General features: G+C 43.0%; 1 protein-coding gene across 1 annotated transcript in view; it reads right to left on the bottom strand.

Moving 5' to 3' along the window:
- AP3M1 (adaptor related protein complex 3 subunit mu 1) overlaps positions 1 to 938 on the bottom strand; it is a 14,590-nt gene extending 13,652 nt beyond the window's left edge. Inside the window, exon 1 of the mRNA XM_026044203.1 lies at positions 924 to 938. The gene's annotated coding sequence lies outside the window, so the exon portion shown is untranslated. The remainder of the gene's footprint in view (positions 1 to 923) is intronic.
- Positions 939 to 7,678: the final 6,740 nt, after the last annotated feature.

Raw genomic sequence — 7,678 nt, 5'->3', positions numbered from 1 at the left:
GGGAGGCGCGGGCGGTGCCGGCTGCGGAGCGCGGTGCCCGCGTGTGCCGGGGCAGCCGCGCCCGTCGCGCCCTGCCCGCGCGCACGGGCGGCACGGGGGCGCAGACCCTCCTTCTCCCTTCGCTTTTCCCTCCTTCCTGAGCGCCCCCGTGGAAACGCTGCGAGGTTCCCCAGTGCAGGCAGCGCGGCCAAAGCCAACGCGTGCGAGGCTGTCAGAGCTGCTCGTGTCCGTGCAGTTTTGGGTTTGTTTCCTCGGGGCCCTTTCCATGTGGATATGGTTGTACAGTGTCTGATCTGCTTCCAAGCACTCAGTATACGAAGAGGATTAATGACATAAGGCTGGGAATGCCGAAAAGGGCTCTGGCGGTAACTAACATCTTACTCAATTACGCGGGGAAAGAGTTGCATGGAGTTGAGAACAGTTTCCCTTGCTGTACGGAGGGTCTTTGCTGGAGGAACTAATCCTATTAAATTTGTCAAAGTCAGGGTGCTTGTTCTTCTGGCAACGGACTGACTTTTCAAGTCTAATAATAGTTGACAAGCTCAGCTGCAGATAATGGCAGAGGAGGAAAAATGTAACTGAGCTCTGAAAGTAAATAAATGGCATGCAGCAGTGCAAGCTTGTAATTAAAAAGCAACAGCTATTGCCAACACAGGACGAGAAACTGGGGATTTGCGATGTTTCCTGGCAGTGTACATTTGCAGTGTTTCCTGGCAGTGTACATTTGCAATGTACAGCTTAACAGAGAAAACTCTATCTTACCTACCTGAAGCCTAGGCATAAAAAAAATGGGAGAACATTACTGAGATACTGCATTAAAACCATAATGGATGTTTGCACCGGAATGGAAAGCAACAGGCTCTTGTAATGACCCATTAAACCAAAAATAGTAAGCTCCGAGGTCCGCGGTGGACAGAACATACCAGGAACGCTGCTACAACCGGTGTGCTCTAATCCCGCTGCAGGTGATTTCAGTATSAAGGGTAAACTAGGCTTCAGTCGTGTTTCATCGGGGCAGAAATGCTGTAGCTGCCGCGAGTCCGACCCGGTGACGGTGTCGTGGGGCACGGCTCGCCCCGCAGGGCCGGCACCGAGGGGTGTTGCGCTGGCCTAGGCGGCTGTCGCTGCCCCTGGAACGCGGCCACGAGTTGGGCCGGGCGCCGCCGCGGGACCTGGTCCCACGCTGAGTGCGGGAGGCACCGGGATGGCACCGGGGCTTCCTCACCTCGCGGTGTTGGCAACGAGGGGCTGCTGTTAATGCAAAGCCCTGCAGCTGAATATGCTTGTACTGTTACCAGAAACAATTTACAGATTAGGAAAGAGGTAAAAAATGGCTTTTTTTTTTTTTTTTTTTTTGTATTTGTTGTACAAAGAGTAGATGAGAATTCCTTGTATTCAACAGCTAGACCTTCTAGATTGCAGGCTGTCCAATCTCTTCAGAGGACCATGTCTAGCGGACTGAACAAGGATGGTCTTGTACCCTACTTATGMTCTCATATGGTGCAACATTAATTGACCTCTTCTCTCCACATGATAATGAACTTATATCTTCCCTGTGACTACTGTAAAAATAACTTAATTAGAAAAGTTACAGTAAAAAAGTTAAATCTCGCTCTGTAACAAAAGCTGTATCTTGGCATAAACAATAAGTGTCAGCTCCATGTTTTGCTTTCCTTGTGCATGTGTGTCTTTATTTTCCATCAGTTGCTCTCCAAGTGGTATCAGGGAGGATCTTTCCCCATTAAGAGAAGGCTCCCTCCCAGTGCGGCAAAGCCGGCCTGGCTCAGCTGGAGCTGCTGGAAAGCAATAGGAGATATTTTTTGCCACCCAGCAAGCAGGGCACAGAGCTTGAGACCCAGTCCTGTGCTCCCAGCGCCGCGCTGCTTTGTTGCTCTCACTGGCATTAATCTGCCAGGCAGGTTTTGCATCATCTTTCCTGACGGGTGCAAATCACCACTAAAGCCAGCGGGCTTTGGCCAAGGCCACTAACGCGTGTTTCACATTTCTGACCACATGTCYGCTATGGGAAACAGAATATCACTGCGTGCGTCCAGTGTTTTATTTGAAGGGAAAATAGGCTTGCAAAATGACAAACGGAGTTTTTTTGCTGAGTGGTAGATTCAATTTACTAGAAACATTATGAAGAATCACCTGAAGGGAGAGTTACTAATGCATTGTGACCTTTTAGGCTTAGTTCACTTTTATCCTACAAGCCTGTGAGAAATTGCAGCCAGATTCTGTTAACAGACGTTTAAAGCTTTGAAAGAATTTTCTCTTTAGAAAAGTGTATGAGAGTATGCCTGCATTTCCATAGAGGACTGCGCTTGCGCACATAAGGAAGAGAAACGAGCAAAGTTTTGAAATCCACCATGGTCAAAGTCAAAAGCCCTCTCTGTTAGACTATGGCCTTCTGGCAGCTCYGCAGCTGCGCTATTGATTGAACGGCCGTGACGTAGTTGGCTGTTTGAACAAATCAGTTTATCTACGTGAAGATAATGTGAGCTTTGAATTTGGTGAAGACTTTTTACTAAAAGTACAAAGTGCAATATTCCTTTTTTTTTTCCTGCTACTACTGGAGAGCTATTCCTTTTCAGCATAAATTATCAGGCACTGCAAGTAACTGTTATCCAAAGCAGTACTTTATCATTACTTTTACATAAGGTTGTCTTTCTAAAATGTACATCTACATTTTAGACTGCTATTTAATGATAACTTTAAAAAATGCTGATTTCATGCATTTTTCATTTTCTTTAGCAAGCTGAGTTTTAATTTAACCTACCCTTTCATAAGCTTTCTTTAAATGAAAGAAATATTTGAGTATTTTAAACTAGCAGTGAGAAGGCTTTCAGTTAGAATTTAGTAGTTCATTATCTTTCATTATTTCTGTTTTTTTTTTAAATTATTATTTTATTTAATCTCCCTCCCCATTTGTATTCTCTCAGTTTGTTTCCTCATGGCTTATACTTTGCAAGTTTCCTATATCTGCAAATACAGGTAGCTTTTCCCGAGTCGGTATTCTGTGTAGCCTTCTAGTACAAAGATCTGACACCATCTTGCTCCTTGTGTTTGCTCCCAGAAAAATAAAAATATGAATGAATGCTTTTTAGATGGATATTTAGGCACCTTTAAAAAACAGGCAAACAAAACTTTTGAAGATGCTAGCAATGTACTCTTACAAACTGGCTGTATTTACGACATAATAGCAAAAAGTTTCCCTTTAAGACTGTGTTGACATAAATTTTATCCAAATGTTGAATGTTGAGGTCACCCAAATGTGCTTGCTGTTTCCTTTGTTGAATTATGTAACTCTGAAATTGCTATATGGGTGTCTTCAGCTGATATAGTCATGCTGAATTTCTCAGAGCATTGGTCACAGAAGGCAGCTTTTGCACTTTCACATTATTGGATTGGATAAGTTTATTGCAATGTTTTCTATCTTATCCTTTGATTAAAATAATTGCAGGCTTTATTTATGAGAACTGTTCAGTCTAAAGAGAGAGGAAAGGTTATTCATAGAATTCTCATCTCATGGGAAGGTTATTTCTGTTCTGCCCTGGTACAGCTGCTGTCTCTTACTTTATTTACTGATGTCACCCACAGYGTACCTGGTAGAAGGGACATGGACAAACGATGGCAGGTTAGACATGCAGTAGGCAGTGGTCCTGCAAAAAGGCATGCATGGTTCTCACTGGAGTCAAGGGGACTGACCAGCCTTGTCCATGAAGTTGTTCACATGCGCAGTCCTATGTGTGCCCCCTGCAAATGTGCCTCCTTGGTGATGAACCCTAAAGTTCCTTTGAATTTTTGAAGTGTGCAAGTCCTTCTGYTTCATCTAACGAAACAACTTGCATATAATTGATCATCTGCTCAGATCTACTAATCTTACATACAAACAGAAGTGGAAGATGCTTGGGAAGGAGACTTGAGTGAGTTAAACACAATCAATTCACAAACACAATCGATTAGTTTAAAGTGTGCTTTATGTAGGGTACAACCTTGGGGTATTATATTGCTGCTGAGGTATATTTGATGTAGAATTGCTGGAAGCAAAATCTGGCTTGCAATTCAAGGTTGTGATATTGATCACTTACTTAGAAGTTGTACACAGACATTTCACAAAACCAGTTTCAGAAGTTRGGAATACATTGCTTTCAAAAGGTCATTAATCAGGATATGTTGGCAAATACTGGAAAAACTTATCTTCTTGGAAAAAGTAAATTGAACTTGCAATACAATATGAACACCACATTCTGTCAAGGCTATTCCTCTTTCTATAAATTGCCTCTTAAAGAATTTCAATTTACTTTCTAATCCTATTTATGTAATAAATATCTAAGCATTTTATGTAGAAGAGAGATGTCTGTGGTTATTACAATTCAGTGAAGGCAAAGGGATTTCTTTTCCCTTTCCATCTGGAACTGTACTCAGTTTTGCAATGACTGACCACAGTTAAAGCTGTTCCACGCCTGTAGGATACGGTGACACAAARCTGCTTTGCTGGCTTTTACTGCCTTGGGATTTCACTCCCAGTGGAGGATTCCTGTTTGAGCTTTCTATCTTTCTGTCTTTTTTTGCAGTCACTAGCACCAAGTAGTCCTTACTGTCTCGAGGACTAGGCTCTTTGACTTCAATAAGAGCACAGGAGAGGAAGAACGCAATAGAGGGGAAAGTACACATCTATGATATGGTGAACACTTAATGATATCACTGAGCTTATAGATTCTTTTAATTATTACAAATGTGTGATTGGTGAAGCTGCTCTAAAAGAAATAGGAATATATTATGGAATTTTAAAGTCTAATGTGTTTTTATCTGGTATGGATCTGTTAGAAGAGTGTTACTTTTTTGAAAATATACAAAATTATAGAAATAGTTTCAAAACAACGGAGATTTTATTAGCAAATACCTACAAATACTCTTACTGAAAGAGGTCTTGTAGACTCTATGCTTACTGCTCCCATTTTATGTCTTCTGGGGTTGTTACGGGTAAGATCATTCCTGCCTTGCAGAGGGAGAGAAGTCGGCCGCTTGTCTAAGATTAATCTTAGATGTTTAGTACATCGAAGAAATTGGGTGAAAAACGAGGATCGATGAAGAACTTTCTGATTCTGTTTTGCAATCTAGAAAACTACTACTGAACGTTGCGTATGGAACATACTGCATTAGCCCAAGGCTAAGTCCTAGACTAACTGTATCTTAGATACACAAGTTGCAGATGTGTAAGATGTATAGTGGATTATTTCAATAAAATAATATTTTAAAAGTTTTTGCATTCTCCTGTGTTTTTCTCAGCCAAGAGCAGAGTTCAGCTGTATATGAAAGCAAGCTTTTTAGTGATATCCAGTGAGGAGTAATTGTTCTTCCCATTTAAAAGAACTGATAAGGTCATAAGGATCATTTCCTTATGGTATAATAACAGAAGCAGCCAAGAGAAAATGTAGGTAGATCCCATCCGATCTTATTTTTGAAATGTAAAACTTGTTAAAAGTTACGAATTCTGTAATTCTTGATGGTGTTTCTAAAACAAAAACCTGCGTGTCAAAGCACAGCTCAGCTGCTCTGCCCAGGCAAGGTGCAGAATGTCACAGGGAGCCTCTGCAAACTTGGATACCTTACAACATATCTGATGTGACAGCAAGTTGAATCTGTGGCATAGTCATCATGACTTGATGGTCGTAGATGGTAGTCATTATCTATGAATGACCATAATATTATAAATGACCACTGTCCCCAGGTTTTCCAGATTGCTGCTGTTCCGGCTATGTATTCCAAGTCTGGAAGTTCCCTAGCAAATGACCAAAAAGAACAGCAGCAGCAGGTGATGGGGAGATGAATAGCAGCAGAGTCTGCAGGCATGTGTTTGTACAAGAAAGATAATTGCTTGACACACACCTGGGAATAGTTGTAAGTTTGTAAAGTGCTAATGACATGTGCTGTTGCRAGATCATACAGGCTATTTTGTTAAAAGCTGTTTAATTTTATTAGGATTTTATTGGGGGGGAAAAAAAGGTACTTCATTTGCATTCCTTAGCTTAATATTGATGGTGTGCAGTTATTATATGTTATAAATTACTGTAATTGTAAGTCATGTTAATGTATTATATCCGTTTTCCTTCATATATTCCTGTCTGTCTGTTCAAGTCAGGTAATTGCTTTGAGGGAATCTACTTCTCAATTTAAATCCATTCAAAATGGATTATYACTTATTTATTACTTAAATATAGTAAGGGGACTAACAAGATCAGGCTATTTTACTAGTATAATTATAATTAAATTTGCCTGTATGTTAGGAGTTTTTCCTTTCTTCAGTTATAAAACAAGGGTTTGGCAATTTAACAATTTCAGTAAGTCATTAAAATTACTAAACTAGGAGTAATCTGTGCTCAGTAGTAATTGGAGGCTATAGCCATTGCAAGTCCCAAGTCAGGATTTGGGGATCTGTGGTATTGCRTATTCAAAAGCATGGGGTGGGATTTATTTCTTTATCTCTGAGTTATCTTCAAGAGTCACTGTAGTTTTTTGAGTACCTTGTACATTGYAAGTTTTGGCGTCTTCCAGATATTTGAAAAATCTGGCTTTAATTTTTTATGACTGCAATATTCCCGTGTCATAGAAGAAGATTTGAGGCTGTTCACATCCTTAGAAAGTTACAAAGTTGAAATGTTTCATATATGAAAGGGCTGGAAGAAAGTTATTTTATTATTTGTGGCTTAGAGGTGATACAGTAGTACTTAACAGATTCACTCTTGGCAAAAACAGCCTTTTCTGACATCAGTKTCATGAATCAGTGTTTCTGGTGTGGGTAAGTTAACTAAATAAGTGCCAAAATCTGCTTGGGTAACTTTAACAGCCAAATGAAGAACAAATGGGTTGGAAGACAGCCGGAGTGAAGAAACATGTGTCTGGTGTTACTGATGCTTCTCGCTTGTCAGGGGGTGGTTTGGGACGAGAAGGGAGGTAGATGAGGAAGGACTCCAATTCTTTCTGCAAGCYGAGACTAGCCCTGGTGTGTGGGAAGGCAAGCAAGCCCGTGGCTCGGCGTTGGCACCAGARATAGACCAATGCGAGATAGCCGCACGTGTGCTTCCGCAGCCSCCAAAGGAGTAAGCCTGGCTTTGGGAGGACGCGGAGGCTCCGCGGGGCTGGCCATGAGCGGTGCTGCGGTGCACGGCTCGGTGTAGGGGCGCCTTGGCCTTCGCTCGCTGCTGGCCTTGGTGCCGCAGCCGCAAAAAGAGCCTCATAGGGAGTCGCCCAGGGCAGGGCTGGGGTCTCATCCYGCACATAAATAAAAAGAATGGAAATGTATTCTCTGTTGTTGAGGGTGTTTGTGGCACACAGGGAGCTGTCCTGGCGGCGCCAGGCCCAGGTGGCTGGTGCCCTCAGGGGCTTCAGTAGCGCCCATGGCCCTGCCAAGGCTGAGGGGCACCGCCGTCCTGGACATCTTTAATGTGGGCAAGTGCGCTGCCTCGATTTAACGAGAAAAAAGATATTTTTAATTACTATTCCTAGCACAAGTGCGGTGGTGGGCGGGAGGCTTTCCATGCCCGCAACAAAGATGGCGGCGGGGGCGCAGGGCGGGGCGCGCCCGAAGTGGGGCGCGCGGCCGGGCGCGAGCCCCTCGCTCCCGTGCGCGGCGGAGGTACCGCCCCCTCCGCCCGCCCGGCCAATGGCGGCGCGC

Source organism: Nothoprocta perdicaria, unplaced genomic scaffold (genome assembly GCF_003342845.1).
Source record: "Nothoprocta perdicaria isolate Ctin4 unplaced genomic scaffold, notPer1 scaffold_105, whole genome shotgun sequence".
NCBI classification, from domain to species: Eukaryota; Metazoa; Chordata; class Aves; order Tinamiformes; family Tinamidae; genus Nothoprocta; species Nothoprocta perdicaria.
The sequence above is the reverse complement of the archived record's forward strand: the minus strand, read 5'-3'. Positions and strand labels throughout refer to the sequence as shown.